The sequence below is a fragment of the Anser anser genome (genome assembly GCF_964211835.1).
Source record: "Anser anser genome assembly, chromosome: 2".
Lineage (NCBI taxonomy): Eukaryota > Metazoa > Chordata > Aves > Anseriformes > Anatidae > Anser > Anser anser.
Genome location: NC_139721.1, coordinates 96,357,321 through 96,373,482, shown reverse-complemented (window position 1 = coordinate 96,373,482; position 16,162 = coordinate 96,357,321). Strand labels below are relative to the sequence as shown.

The window sequence follows — 16,162 nt, the reverse complement described above, 5'->3', positions numbered from 1 at the left end:
TTCTGGCTCTTGCATTACACAATCACAATATCTAAATGAGGAGCCTACAACACGTCAAAAACATGGGCATCTCAAGAGAGGTGGGAAGAGAGTGTTCATGCTGGTTTGCATCATGCAGTTTGATGCCCTATGTGTTGCAGATCACTTGTGACCCTGAGTGCTACCAGCTGTGCTGTAATTAACACAGCATGCCTGGCACAGAGCAGGCAGGCACTTGTTCTTGGAAATCATTGTGTCATGTGTCCTCCGTCCTCTCCCCTCTCCTGCTCCGAGAAGGTCTAAACAAACTGTTACTGGACTTTTATTCTTTTGCAAAGTCCCCTTACTAGCATGCTTTCTACAGGTTTTCTACTCGTTCCAAAAAAGAGGGACACCAAAGGCTCTCCGTGAAATCTGAAGGTGTTGAAAAATCTATTTGCTCCCCCTCTAAAGAATTTACAACTAAAGCCATGTGGTTTTTTTTTTTTTTTTTTTTTTTTTTTAGCCAGATGGTAAGAATGAAAATAGGAAGAACTATTCCTTTATAGAAACGCTATGGGGAAAGGGCTCCTACACAGCTTCTGAGGGTGCAGACAGCCTACTGCTGCCAAAGTACTAAAACCAGGTTACAGAATGGATCTGGTGTGGATGAGGAAATCTAATTACTTGCTGTAATTATTTGCATCCTAATATGAGGGAGGTGGATGCTGGAGTGGTATGGCTCTGCGGCCACCCATTAAAATCAAGAGGCCTCACTCAATTGGTTTTCTCCAGCTGGGGGTCTGGTCCTTGGCTGCCTGCTGCAATCATGGATTTTAAACAGACCTGTCTGATGTGGGATGTTGTACATACTTGCAAGAAAAACAGAACACTAGTACACTTCCACAGGATCAAAGAAACTGTATTATTCCCAGCCAAGCCTATTGGCTCAATCTCTGGGGTATTTTCTCAGGATGAAAGGATCACACTATTGACCTAAACTGTACAATATGCAACCAAGTATCATTTTCATAGCAGTTCATTTCTGGAATTTGTGAAAATCATATATTTTTACAAAACCCAGTATCCTCATAGTACCTGCACAGCTGTATCAGCTCTACATTTGCCCATTTCTCTCTACAGTTTGTTCTCAAGAGCCTTTTATTACATTTTCCCTAGGCAATAAGCAGTTCAGGGCTAGTTCCTTTTGAGATGCTGCATTTACAGTCATCTCTTTGTGAGAGATAGAAAGAAGACCTTAGATGAAAGAATACCCTTGAGGAGAGTTCTGGAAAAGGCAAGGAAAAAAAAAATGGGATCTGAAAATAGGGAACCTAAAAGCCCCTAGGAAATGGCTGTATAGCTTTTAGCAAGGTTACTGGGGACAAAAGAGCCTAGGCAAGCTTGATTTATTCTGCAAAGCCTATCACTGAAACAATTGAGAAACACAATATGATTCGTAGGAGAAGGATTCACACTATACATTTGCTCACCTGGGGATATAAAGCAGCTTCAAAACATTTTCACCTCACATGAGAAAACCTAGTGGCAGCTGTTCCCTCACTCTTGTTGCATCTGGTGTAAATTCAGAGTGATCTCATAATTGACTCAGGCTCCTGATCATGCTTGTCACAGATGGGTGCTACTGAAAACAATTAGTAATTGATTTACAGAAGATCAGAAATAGTGGAAAAACATTATTCATTCAATTAAGACAACTGGCTTTCCTGGCTAAGGAAGCATAACTGCTTATTAAGCAATAGGAATGGATTTCTGCCCTGTTCTTCTTTAGGCAAGAGCATAACCCACAAATGGGATCTACACTAAGGTTTTCTGCTAGCTAGAGGGGACAAGAATCACTTGGAAAGGCAAATTTAATTTTCCCCTGTTTTTTTTTTTTTTTTTTTTTTTTTTTTTCCCCTCCCTGGAGAATGAGCAGCAAAGCTTTTAAAAGATGGTTGAGGGAATCCAGGCTCCAATCAACCCAACCAAAACCTTGCCACTGATTTCAGCAGGGCCAGAATTTCCATCTTAATGAAAATGCCTTTTCATTTAATAATCTCAGCAGGAACTGCCACAGTAACATCATTAGCAGGCCTGCATTCATAAAAGTTGCTTCTAATTTTTCCATGTCTGCCTGGAGAAACCTCAAAGTACCAACCACGTGTCCTGAGGGCGGTGCAGCTTTTTACAATAGCTCAGCTAGTGGCCGCTGCTTGGACAGGACTTAGTACAGTTTTCTTCTGTGCCTAAGAAACAGAACAAAGCAAAGCACAATGGGCTGAATTTGGTACTGTTTTGCTATACTGGAAATCCAGAGTCACTCCACTGGGAAACAGGAGTATTTTTCTGGATGTCTCATCTTCAGGCAGGAACAGAATTTGGTCTGGTATCATTACACTTCTCATAGCAGCAGTGGCAAATGTAAGGCTATTGGAATTTTTTTTTTCCTTTGTTAATACCTGGATGAGTGCACAGTACACTACAGTGTGCTGGATTGCACAACTAGAAGCCTTTTCAGAATTTTTTGTTCCAGCAGAACACAATGTCCCTGGGCAACTCCTGCTTTCATACCATCTCTTGCTGCAGAACCAGCACAGTAATAAACCTGTTGGAAGAATAAGTTCCTGGCTGTTGACCAGAAGGTTTGTCCTAAAGACCACAGGCAGGAGGTCTCCCCATGACCATCTTACTGCTGTTTCTGAGCAGCACCACACTGGGAGGCTGCACAAAGCCACACAAAACTTTTTTTGGAATTTGTTTTGTAATGTGGTCCTTGGGGGCCCCTAACCCCTGCAGTGGGGCAAAGTTCCAGAAGCCAGCACAATGCTCAAGTCCACCCTTGTTTTCAGTCTGCATTTGGTATGAAAGCACATCATACTGGTATGGATACATGAAGAGGTAACAGGTGGTCCCCCAAAACTTTTTCATTCCTCCTTTAATCTACATTTGATTAAAACTTTAAGGCTTTTTTTTTTTTTAATATATAAGCAAACAGACATATGCACTAGCAAAACACAAACCAATATTACTCATCCATCATCCTGAGAAGTAAAACAAATGTACCTTCCTAACATCTATTTTCAGGTCTCACTTGAGGAAATCTTATGAATTTCTTTTTTTTTTTTTATTGCCTATTTGATCTTAAAGGGATTAAATAAAATTTATCTTCTCTAAACAAAAGTCCACAGAAGAATCACGGATTTCATATCACAGAACTTATAGGCTGGATCCATAGCTCTGCCTTAAAAGTCAGCTTTTTTTGTTTGCAGTGTTTTTAAGTGTTCCTATATATCTGAGCACTAGGAACTGATGCTAGTGGTCCACCGATAACAAAGGTTACTTACCTGTGTCCTGTCTTGAGGAGTGCTGTTAGAATTTTCTATATCAGCAGCTTTTCCAAGTTTCATATTATGCCAGTTATAACCTCCAGGATGGTTCAGGAGATCTGAAAAATACTAACCCTGGAAAAACATAATTGCCTAGGAAAGGAAGAAAGCAAAGTAGACTTATTTTGTCTCTGATTGCTTTCTTTTCAGGGAGCATCAGCTGCAGAACAGCAATACAATCAATAAAGACATCTAACAGTTTCCTCTGGTCTTGCTAGTTTACTGACAAATAGTACATGTTCACTATGTGGTCACAAAAAAGCTGCAGGCATACAGGAGCACAGGAGAGATGCTTTGTTCTTGATATTTCAGAGAATGTAAGATGTGTCATAACAGATTGTAACACTCCTGTATCCAGCATCTTTTTCTTAGTACTGACCAGAACAGATGCTTTAGAAAAATGTGGCAAAATTATAATGCATGGGAGCAGTGAGTTGTGCTTTCCCACAGTGAGAAATTCCACTGTTATACCTGCTACTGATGCTATACCTCCAGAAGCCCAGCTTTCCATCACCCCTAATCTAGTAATCGTTTGATACAGTGCTGGACCTCTTCAGCACTGGAGCACTACCTGCTCAGTGGCATACTTTGCATGAGGAAGATTTGCAGGTTTGCAAGATCAAAGCCAAACATCGCAACTTTCATTGGTTACGTTAAGAAAAGACTAACTGAACATCGGTGAGAAGTAAGACTACGTGCATTTATCAGGTTACTAGCCTCCAGCAGGATCCCTCTGAGCAGATTTCTGCCCATGAGCCATACCTCAGCGAAGTTCACATTAGCTTTAATTGCACGCCTGGGTTCTCAGCAAAAGACTGCACTGCTGTTGATGGTGGAGAAAGCAGAGCTGCCTTGGTTCCTCCTAGTATTTGCGACTGGCTTCCTCCTGTTACAAAGAAAGGAGAAGTGTTCTTATGTGTGTCCTGTTCTGGGAAGAGTGACAGGGCTGCAGTAGCTGTCAGTCACTGAGTTACAGGACATTTACAGTGAGCTACTCGACTGCAGCAGGGAGGACAAGAAATACACAGTGCTTCATACTGAAGCTAGAGTGAAATTAGGTAGCCTCTCCTTCTGCTTAGCTGAGAACTTGGTGTTCCTCTTGCAGGGCAGCTAAAATAGTAGTAAGTATTCAATACTGGAATCATCTTTGATGAATAACTAAAATGTTAATCTGCATCTCCAAATGTTAATAAAAATGTCAAAATCTGGGCAGAGTGGGATGTTGCCTAGAACCACTTATTTCAACAAAAGTCAAAGGAAGGAGGAAAAGGAGAGCAATAATATAACTGGAAAAGATGCTTACAGTAGCATAAGGAGAAAATAAAGTGGTTCACACAGTGGTAAGGTATAAGTGCATTTAAGTACTTTTCAAACTCTCCATTGGGAAAAACAGCTGTTAGCTTTTATTACTTGAGAGAAATAAAACCTTGCTGTTTAAAAATACACATTTTCCCCAAATTTCATTCTGTGCTTCAACTGTGCTCCTACGTAGGCACAGTAGCTACTTTTTAAATAAAATTTATGCCATTCGCTGTCTTCATTAAGGATATACTGAGCTCTCAGAGAAATGAATACAAACTCTGTATCCCATTGATTTCTTGTGAGAATGCATCAGGCTCTGAATACTGATCCTTTCTGCAGGAAACAGTAATGAACTTAATAATGTAATTAGCTGTTGGTAATGACACAGTGTCTTTCCCACACACATCTCCAAGTGCAGACTGGTCACCGCAGACCTCACTGCTGCCCTTATCCACTGAAACCCTTATTACGATCAGCAATTTCAGTGAAATTAATGTGGCTTCTTGCTGAGGAAGGCATGAAGAAGGAAGGCAGAATCAGTCACTGAATAAGTGTCACAGACAACCCAGTGTGAGCATGGGGACAGTTATTGTAAAGGTTTCAGTGCTGGGAAACAAGGTCCAGTGTACTCAGAGGACTTGCCCAAGGTTGCACAATGATCCATCAGCAGATGTAGGCTGACAGCTCAAGCTGGACACTCATGCTTTGCCAGAAAATGCTTTTATAAACAGGAACAACAGTAATGACAGTCCAGAGGGGCACTGGAGGGCACCTATTCCCCACCAGATACTGCTTTTGAGTTCTTCCTGCCAGAGATAGTGCTTGAAGAGACATCTTGCTATACAAGCTGCCTGTAATAAACTAATCCGTTCCTAACAAGCAGCTTTCCTGAGTCATTTATGCTGCACTCTTAACTGCAATTAGACTTGTTTTAGCATATTGCCTGAGGCCTTAAACATCATTAATTTTTTTAACATGGTGTACTCCAAGCTTGTGTGAAGCATAGTAGGAATAAGCTCAAAACTTTGAAGTAACACCAGTTCTAGGTGTTTTTCTCTCCTCATGCACATAGGATTTCAACAGTTTCCTAGGGAAAAGCCCCCTAGAGCTGCTCTGCAGACCCATGGAATGGCAGTGCCTCAACACAACATCCCCAGCACTATAGAATTCCCACTGACTGCCACCTGCACCAGCAGGGCAGCTTCAGAACTTGGCTATGTCTTACCCCAACACAGGCCCACCAAGCTATTTCTCAAACTGTGCTTATGCCAAAAAGTAAACAACCAAAATGTCAAGATGATCTTGCCAAATAAGTGGATTCTCCCAGTAGCAAACCCATTAGGATAAAATCATGCAGGGATAAAAAGGAGATTTTTCCTCATGTCTTGAGCATGTGCTAGTGCAGGTTCTGTCCACAGTGGACAACAAGGCATCAGGCTGTGAAGGAAAGCTTCCCTCTTGCTTCACTGCAGCTGTTGCCTTGTGAACTACATGCAGCAAGGGGTAAAACCACAGACCCAGTAGCACAGGGACAGTAGCAAAAAAAAAGACACCCTCCCCCCCGCCCCCCCCCCCAAAAAAAAAGCCGAACTCCATAATGGGATGCCAAAAAGGCTAAATCCCTTTTAGGGGCTTCATACCATTCTGGGTAACTGTTCACTGCAGTTTCAGATAACCCCAACAGAAAATCATGCAAAGATGCTTACCCACTAAGCCACCCCACACTTAAAAGAAATTGATGAAAAGCTAGGAGAAGTTTCTGGATTAGAAACCAGCATGGATTTGTTGCAATTTGATGGCAAGAACAGTTCAAATGATTTTTCAAGGACTGTGTTTAGCCACTGAGTGTTTGTCACATCTTTTGGGGTTGGGTGATTGCACTCACAGCTGAGTGTTGAAGATGCTAATTGGACTCTCAATGTACTATATCTTCCCTTTTTGATTAGGCATGTACAACTGTTAAGTACATCTTTAAAAGGAGCAAAGAGGTGAGCTTAGTGCCACTGTTACACCAAGGGGCATGTGTGTGTTTGCATGCACACCAAGTAATGCACAAAGCCTGAAGAATACAACAACTGCTAGAGATGGAAAATGCCAACCTCAGTGTGGTACTTGAGAAAAGCATGAGGTCAATAGCACAGAAAGAAAAAGTCTCCTCTGATGCAGGCAGATCAGTACTTCCTAAAGTGTGTGTGAATAGCAACAGTGTGGTCCACAGAGCTGAACCCCTTGGAGCATTTCTAAGGGAAACTTTGATGCTATCAGTACATGCTGGTCTGCAGCAGTTGTCCGTGAAGAAACAGTTCAGGAAAAAGCATGAGACCTTGAGAACAAGCTTTTGTTTTAGTGAGTGGGAAGTGAGAAAATGGCCTGTTTCCTTTCCCGTGCAGATGGCCTGGCACAAGGCAAGTTGCTGTACTCTCAGGGCTGGAGCAAGCACTACCACGCTTACTTCAGGTGCTGAGCAATGGCTAATACAGCTGCCCTTACCCCTCTACCTCCAGCTTTTGCCTAGAAACCAGCTGAAATCAGAGATGTGCTGTACACAGAAGCCTAGGCAGGGGGTTCCCCAGTAGCTCGTGGAAGCACAAGCTGCCTTAACAGGTTAATTTCCCAAGAGAAAAACACTAGAAAAATTCAATCTGTGATAACATAGGCAGTACAGTCTTTACCTGAACCTGGAGAACTGCAAATTGGCTCTCACAGAGCCTCTGTGCTCACCAGCCAGAAGCAGAAGGTGCCAAGCATGAGGTGGGAAAGGAAGCAGATGTAGGAGAGGAGACCAAGCATGTGAGTGAGCTGAGCCGCAGCCAGATAAATCCCCAGACATCTCATGGCAGGCAGCTTCCCTCAGAGAGCAATGCTGAAGCTTGCTGCAAGCCTGCTGGAAAACAAAGACTGATAAAGAGGCTGTTTATTCTGGTTCACTTCCTATAACTGACTTGGTGACCTTCAGAGCTCGCCGGCTTGCGGTTTGAGTGGCAGGCTGTCAGCATAAGCGCCTGCCCTACAGACACCTATAAAACACAGCCCTTAGGAAAGGGAAACTGAGACCATGTGTTTATCTTGCTGTGAATTGATGACACAAGCAGCTCAGCTGGACTGTGCTCACTGAAAGCTTATCCTTCAGTTCCCAAAGGTTCAGTCTGGAAGGGAGCAGTCCCTGAGCAGAACAGCATTGCTTGCTCAACCTGGTGCTGCAGCTGAAGGGCAGAGGCAGGAGCTCCAGATCTAAAACCAGACCCCAGACTGCAGCTGGTGAACCCATCCCAAAACAGCCCATCTGAGCCCATGAATTACTATGGCTTTTCAGAGAGGTGGAAGTCATCAATAAGATTTGCTGTTCTCCTGAAAAAAGACCATCTTCAATACAACATTGGTAACAAACTGAATGCTAGGGAGAAGGTGGCCTTCTAAATCCTACAGGTCAAGATGCCCCTTGGAGAACAGTGCATCCTCCTCAAGAAACCTTCTGACTAATGGCATCACTGAGCTAACTCTGTCTTTGCTTACAGCTATAACTGCAAATCCTGTACTTTTGATCAGGAATCATCAGGTTACTGGTTATCACAGACCTTATAACTTGTCTGTTTGTAAACGTAAACCCAGGTTCATGTTTCAACTCTAAGTAGCTAAGAGCACCGGTCCCAGGATTATCATCTTCCCACCTGTGCATTCATGCATTGCAGTAGAGCACACATACTTTTGTTTGCCAATTTTCTAAAATTACTGTTTATCTGAAACAGGCAACCCATTGTTAGCAAACAGAAGTGGTGAAGAGAGGCAGAATAATTCTTTTAACCCAGCTGCATTTTGAATTCTTTTTCTCTGAAAGGCCTTCGTACCCTGAGAAAAAACAGCCTGTACGATGCCCTGAAGCACTCCTTGGAGAAAGTGAGCAGTCCTTCCTGCTTGGTACATGATGAGGATCTGCAAGTGAATGATCAAGCAGGCTGTTTTCCAAAATGCTCAGATCTTCCCTACCAAGGGCTGAAAGAAAGAGTTGCAGCAATAGCATGATAGTTAAGATGTCTGATTTTCCACATGCTGTGAATAACAAGTGAAAATATCAAAAAAAGTTTACTTTTCTCTGTTCTGAACCTGGTGCAGGGTATCCACCCATTTAGGTTCCCTATTGCGTGGATTGTGGAAGTATGTAAAGACAACACAGGGCTTAGCCCCTCTTTGTACCTGTGAACAAGCATGGGCTGCAATTGCAGCCTGCCAAATGTTCAGGGATATGACCTGTGCTCTCCATGCCACAGTGGATCTCATATCTTGTTGGACCCAGTGGAGATAGGGCTGTTGTCCTTCTCGCTGTGCAGCAGTTGAGTAACCAACGGTCTGGTCCCAAGGAGCACTGGGAGTGGGTCAGCACTTTCAGGGCAACTCTTTTCCTACAAATGTTTCTGTTGGTACCTACTCAAACTTCCTCAACAGTCTCCAGCTGGTTTGGTGGGTGTGCTTCACTGATTCCCAATACGAATTATGAGCTGTGTTTCCAGAATTACTTCTTTCTCATTAAAAATCACTTCAGAAAAGTCATATAACTCCCCTTAAAGACATAATAAATTAACATTTCTTACCCCTTATTTAATAATACCCCACCTGCTTTCCCATTCTTTCCATAGGTTATGGTGGACTGCCCATCTTCTATTTGCATTTATGCAATACTGCAATTTCTTTTTCTTCACTAAACTAAGCACTTAAATTCCAGAGGCCTCCGCTGGCTATCCTCATTGCTCAGCTTCCTCTGGATCTCAGCTATATTATTCTTTCTTCTAGGGACAAAGGAACTGCCATCACCAGCTCAGACCCATTCATCCATGCTTTCCTACATCCTGCCTCCAACACTGGATTATCCTGGGTTTTTAAAATGCTTCCCCAGGACGAATACTTTCACTTCTCTTGATATTACTCTGGTCTTTGTTGTTTAAATCTCAGCTCTAGGTGTAGTTCTTCTAAATACCCCCAGAAAGTAGTCACAGCTGAAATGTCTTCAAAGGCTGGAGTCCTACTTTTGCTTTTAGCACCCTTTGCTTGTTGTCTGTCCTCAAACCAAAATGAGCGCAGCTGCTTATGCTTACCTGTTGCCATGGTCCTCAATGTGACTAGAAGTGACCGCAGCTGATGCATGTGGCTTTTCCAAAAAAGCCAGCATGCCTCAGTCCACTGGACCTGAGTACAGAGCACACATGAACAACGTGTTACACACTACTACCACACTATACTAATAGGAACATGCCTTCAATTCCAGACATGATTTAAATGACCATGTACTGCCATGGTATCTCAGACACCATTCTCATGCCCCTTTCCTCCCTGCCATGCACAGCACCTCAGCCTGCAGTCTCCCACCTTGTCTCCTTCTATGCCCTTCCAAATATTTGTGTTTCTGCAGCTTTACCAAAGTGAAAATAGAGCCAAGGAGAGCAAAAATACCTGGGGTTAAGCAGAAAGCACAGAGCTGTAACCATACCAGAGCATCATAATCCCAATATATGGGGTTGATACCCAGAAAATGAGCTAGACATCCACACGACTGGACTGGGGCTGTGCCCATCCCCCCCCTTTTTTTTTTTTTTTTCCTCTCCCCAAAGAAATTCTGAATCCCAGGCCACTGTTGCCACCTAAACAGACAGCACTCAACCTGGATAGGTGATGTCTGGTACCTGCTGAGGAAGTGTGCTCAGGCTAATGGGATTTCAGACACTTTCTCCCTTATTCTGCTGTTCCCAAGCAGAAGCCAATCTTCTCATACCCTGACACAACTCAGTACAACGTACAGAGCAAGTCCTGCAGCCCATTCATAAAAGGAATTATGAAAGCATCCCACATTCACCACAACCCTGAACGCATAATTGTGGGGGAGAAGTGCTTTTCTCCATCAGAGAGGATGTTGTACAGAAAAACTTCCTGTGGAGAGCTAAAAGGGCTCATAACATCTCCAGGGAAGCAGCAGCAGCTCCATCAGTGAAGTAATTTATAGTGAGTTTCACTGAAGTCCCATGAGGTCCTGCACTGATGGAGCAGGTTCAGTACCCACCTCCAACGTGAGGCAGCTCAGACCGTGCCTGCTTTCTGCTATCTCCAATGAAGGAAATAAGAAACCAGCCCTTTGAGGATGGTGAGCCGAGCCCCACCTGTTGGTAAAACACCCAGCCAGGCAGCCGTGCTTGCTGCTGGCACCAAGCCCACCAGGCGCCTGGCTAGGGACACGACACGCTCCTCCTGCTGCTGCTGCCTGTGGGGGAGTGGGGAGGAAAGCATGCCAAATGCATGACTCACACAGGAGTGAAACAGGACGAATATCAATATTAGGCAAGCCTCTGACACCGAGGGGATGCAGTCCTGGCAATGTTGATTTATAGCCTGTTAGAGTTGTTTTATAGCTGCTGTTGGATTTGCTTATTAGGATTTGTGAACTGATGCTTCACCATTAGAAGTATATGGGCTTGGGTTTTGCAATTCATAGAGCTTGAAGATCCTGGGATTTTTGCAGTCTTTTCTTCCTGCCAGGAGTGTTTGTAACATGGGCTACTGCTCTCCTTGAAGGAGCTGTCATGCCCTTGACTGCAATCCAATCCACATCTAAGTGGAGAAAAAAACACTGCTTTTCTTGCCCTAGCTTCTACTTTCTGGAGGACCATACTCATTTTGGGTTTTCCACTGAAAATAAGGAATACAGTGGATCTTATGTTTTATCTTTCTTTTTGCAGCCCAAACTGTCTCAATCTATTTGACAAACTGCTTGGCAGCAACAGTTGCTTGAAAAATTAGATAATTTGGGAAAGAGGAAATTATCTGTGCTGCTTGCTGTCCCACTGGGATTCAGAGCATTCCCTGCTCTTTGGGGGGTTATCAGGTGATCTTTTTGCTTGAGATAACTCCAGAAAAGCAGAAAGCAAAAAATAAACAAGCTTCTTGCCAGGTGTTATTCAATAGCACTGAACAATTAAATCATCCACCCTCAGTGCCAAACAAGAGCTGCAGAAATGAACACTATGGAAAAGCCCCATATAGGCAAACCTGCCCCTGCCTTTGGGGGCAAGCATCAGCTTCTGTCAAGAACCATGCAGGAATAGTGCTTTTACAGCAAAGAAGTATCAGTCCTCTGAGCATTTTTACACTCTATACCTCAAAAATCAATTTGCTTTGCAAAGTGGTAGAACTCCCTCCCTTCTCTAGGATTTCTGGCCTCAGTGGATTTAGCTCTGTCTTTGTTCCCTGAATAGAAAGCCCTAACTTCAAGCACTCAGTGGTGGAGAGAGGACCTTTAAAATTCCAGCCCTCAGCACCCTTGAACACATGATGATAGAACACAGCAAGCCTACAGCAAAATAATGCTCATCACCTTCCCCTGCCCTCAGGAGCATCTTTCTTCAGCAGAGCTGGATGCTTTTCAAGGCCTAATTAGGATTCACAATTCCTTTGCAAGGCATATTAAGGTTACCTGACAAGCAGGTCAGGCTGCTTGTTGCAAATAAATTTTTATATGAAACCTTTTTTTTGGTTACTGATTTGAAGAGGTATCCTGACTTCTCATAGTAAGATTGCCTCCCCCCAGTTTTTTTTTTTTTCCTTTCTTTCTGTTCACCAGCTATTTCTGACAATTACCAGCCAGCATCTGGGTTGTGCATGTCTCCTGGCATAGCTTCTGCATGCCAGGGGTAAAGGAACTACACCGTGCCATGAAACAAATAGCACTGCATTGCAACCAGAGCTTGAGGTGGAAATTTGGACTAGAAAAGGAAAAGAAATAGCCAGACATTAGGTCTGTATCATCACATCTTTGTGTTCCTGATTCACAAAGTCAGACAGCTGTTTGGACTGCCAGTCTTGTCATACCATTTCAGAGCATTTCCTTCAAGAAGCACAAAAACTCTCAGCTGTAGGAAAATCACACTCCCATGGAGCCACCCCTAGCTCTGTGCACAACCACCTTGACATCCTCAATATCAGGAGTTTCTTTTAAAAACACCTTTCCATCAGGTGGTCAATTACATACCAGGAATGAGATTCAAGTAGAACCAAACGAGCTCCCCTGAAGCTCAGGCTTAGGGCAGAGGGATTTCAGCCCACACCCTCCCCCTTTCCAAGCAACAAGCAGAGCCCTGCCAGCAGCTGCCTTTTAAAGCAGCATCCCAGCCCTCCACCTGGGAGATGCACAGGCCAGTTCAATTGTTTAATTAAAATGGCTTTAACAGTCCAACACTTTAATTTTTTCCCTTCTTTTGTTTTAAAGGGTCATTTGTACACACAAGGAAAATGATTTGAAAGGTTTCACATCAGCCATATGGGAAATGTTAAACACCATGTCAAAATATCGCTCCTGTTCACTTAAGCAAAGTGAGCTTGAGCTTTAATTTCCTTTACACCTTAAACCCCTTTCATGATCAGTTTTGCCCAGCATCCAGTTCCTTCTCCACTTCGACTGCATTTCATATTAATTATGAAATACTGCAGGACAAGCTCATGGGTTGCTCTCTGCCCTGCTGTGTCATATGCTGTTTTGTCATCCAGCCCTAGGATAACCAAACATCTCTGCACTGCAAGCGCTACATTTTAAAAACAGTTTGCAAAAAATGTCAGTGACAGGACACAGCTGGCTGTAATTTAATGGCTACAGAGTATTAAGAATAGAAACAACTTCAGAATGCACTGAAATAGCTAGAAATCTAAGACCCTTGGCTGACTTAACGCCTAGCAGCCTCTGTGTGAGGGGGACGAATAGAAGAGCTCTGTAAGACCCTTTAATTCCAGCAAGCAATTGGCAACCACACTTTAACCTGCTGATGCAGAGTCCTCTTGACTTTGCCTTTTATCCTGGCTTTTAAGATAGACCTAAGCAAGACCTGTCTCACATATGCTGTACTTTGAGCTTATTTCCTGTAGGGCTTTATTACTGTCAGTTGCTGTTGCTGCTGCTCCAGAGACGAATTCAGATATTAAACACAGTTGACTTAAGCTTTGAAGCTGAACAAAGCTCTATGCAGATGTTTGACAGGAAACTACAGTCTTGGATTCCTAACAATTTTCAGAAATCATTGCTTCCGGTAGCGAAGGATATTCAGGAACAAATACAAACAGTGCAAATGGAGTATACAATGGACAGCTAGTCATGGGACAGTCTCCTTGGTACTCCAGACAGATACATTCACAACTTTTTTGGATTTGAATTCTTCCATTCATAAATACTTTGAACATTACTAATTCCAGTTAAACAGCTCACAAATGTAGAATTTTGAATATTGAATTTAACTCAGGATTTCTCTTACTCTTTGCAAGCTTTGTACATCAATCAATCCCTGCCCCTCCCCCCCCCAAAAAAAAAAAAAAACACCCAAACCTGAAAAAAAATGACAACCCCCAAATCCTTTTCCAAGTGGTAAAGAATTTTAGCCTTTCTAGCCTTTAGCTATCCTTCTTCTGAGTATCAGCCTCTCAGGAATGTATGGTGTTCCCTTCACAGCTTCCTGCTTAGCTCTTTCAGTTGAATGAAGGTGTAAAGTCCCCTCTCCTCCACCAGACTACATTTGCCCCAGGGGCATGCATGTAGCCACATCCTTTTTCCAGGGTGCAGGATCAAAATAGGACTCTGGGGATGGCAAATTTAATTTGGTGCATGTGAGCGGGGTTCTTAATTTGGCAGTCCATTTGCAATGAAATACAAATGGACACTTGTGTCTGCAAATGAGCAATTAAATGCACAGCTAGCTATAACAGCGTGCAAACACATGGCCCAGGAACTGCAGGTTGTCTCGTCCTATCCATGGGTGGGGGTGAGCAGCTCCAGGTCAAGCCACTGCCACATCAGTTTATGTCTGTAAAAGGGGCTAGAGCCACAGAAGTTTGTAATAGGTACCTTATAGGTCAAGAACCCTAAAGGAACAACACCAATGGAAATTAACAGGAAAAAGAATCATTATTTATTTTACTATACTTACATTTCTTTGATGAAAAGCATGTGCATTGCACAGCTCCCCAAGACAAATGAAGAAAGGAAGCTTGTGTTTTTAATAAAACTGATGTACAAGTGTTTTATGGAATAGCAACACATCCCCTAACTGTTGGAACCCTGCGACTTATGAATGCTAGTGACATTTTCATCTGCACAGAAACCACCATCTTACAGTCCTCCATGAGGCTGGGCAGCAAAGATGTGCCTAGCAGTGGCCAGGCAGCAAGGGAGGCAGCCCAAAGGAAACCAGCATAGGCCAGGTCAGTGTGTTTGTGAAGTCAAGATGGCGAGAGCTGGTGGAGATGGGTATTTATGAGGAGAAGAGTGAAAAGGAAAGAAAGGGAGGGTAAGAGAGATGAGGAAGAAATGTAGTTTGAAACTGAGATCAAGGGATGTTGAGGAAGCAGATGGAGGAAATAGCCAGCTGGGACAAATCGGAAAATATCAACTCAAAAAATGCAGAAAGACCTTTGAATACTTAGAGGGCTCATTGTAATGACTGATCAATTAATCTACAGAAGAGAGTTCTCATTTCCCGATCTCTTATCCATCAGTAAAACCTCTGGAGTCTTTGCTATGTTCATCAATGTTAATCTTTCTACTGCTTCTCCCTGATGGGAGAGACAGACATGAGGTCCAACCTCTTGGCCTAGGTAGGATCTTTCTTGTATCAAGACCTTTCATATAGGACACAGTTTCTTCTCCTCAGGGTCTACCAAGGGAAAAGAAGAAGGAAGCTGAGATGATAGCCTCAGAATAAAATTTCACTTATGTTATTGCCAAGAGAATTTCTGCAAACAGTTTGCTAAGCGGCTTCAAGAATCAGAGTAGGAACCTGTAGCAGTTGATAACTTATTTTTAACTTATTTTTCCTTTGCAACAGTATGCTACTTACTGACTGGGAAAAATATACTTAATAAAGCTAATGCCTCCAAAGTGTTCATTAATCTATGTCACTTTGCTGCTATTTAATTTCCACATGGAGGAAATAATAATCAAAAGCATCTGACATCATTGCCGTTCACTTTTGTACCTCTGAAGAGTTTTCTCCTTGGGATTAATGGGTCATCATCTGGAAAAAAGAACTTCTGGACTCCTACAGAAGGACTCCTGCACTCCTAAAAGAGGACTTCTGGGTTCTTAACTTGTTCGTGGACTTTTGAAAAGAGTTAACAGACGTGGCTATACATTTATCAGCAGTGTTTGGCATGGCATAGTTCTGGAAGCATGGGTAATGAACTAGCACCAGTGTGGGTTCTTGTAGCACAGTCATTGATTTACAGTCAGAAAAGCAGAGAGAGTGTCAGAGGGATGTTTTTTTTGCAAGGGAAGACCCTCTATTCCAAAAAGGGATTGTCCCCTCCTCTTAGTTCCTGTTTGTTTTCAGTGATGAAGTTTCAAAGGAATCTAAAGGTAATTGAATAGAACATTTAAAGCATACCATTTTGATGGTGCTAGTTATATACAAAATACATCTGGGTTTAATAGTCCTCTGTTGCCCCAGAAGTGGGGTCCCCAGTGAGGTAGGGACTTTTTACTGTAAGAGATGGTC

General features: G+C 43.0%; 1 long non-coding RNA gene across 1 annotated transcript; it reads right to left on the bottom strand.

The window, feature by feature from the left end:
• Window positions 1-2,221: 2,221 nt before the first annotated feature.
• Window positions 2,222-14,720, bottom strand: LOC310895170. Its single transcript, XR_014580502.1, has 6 exons — window positions 12,658-14,720; window positions 9,737-9,827; window positions 7,322-7,533; window positions 4,110-4,233; window positions 3,306-3,440; window positions 2,222-2,566 (listed from the first exon to the last, which is right to left on the bottom strand). It is a non-coding gene; the product is annotated as an uncharacterized lncRNA (long non-coding RNA).
• Window positions 14,721-16,162: the final 1,442 nt, after the last annotated feature.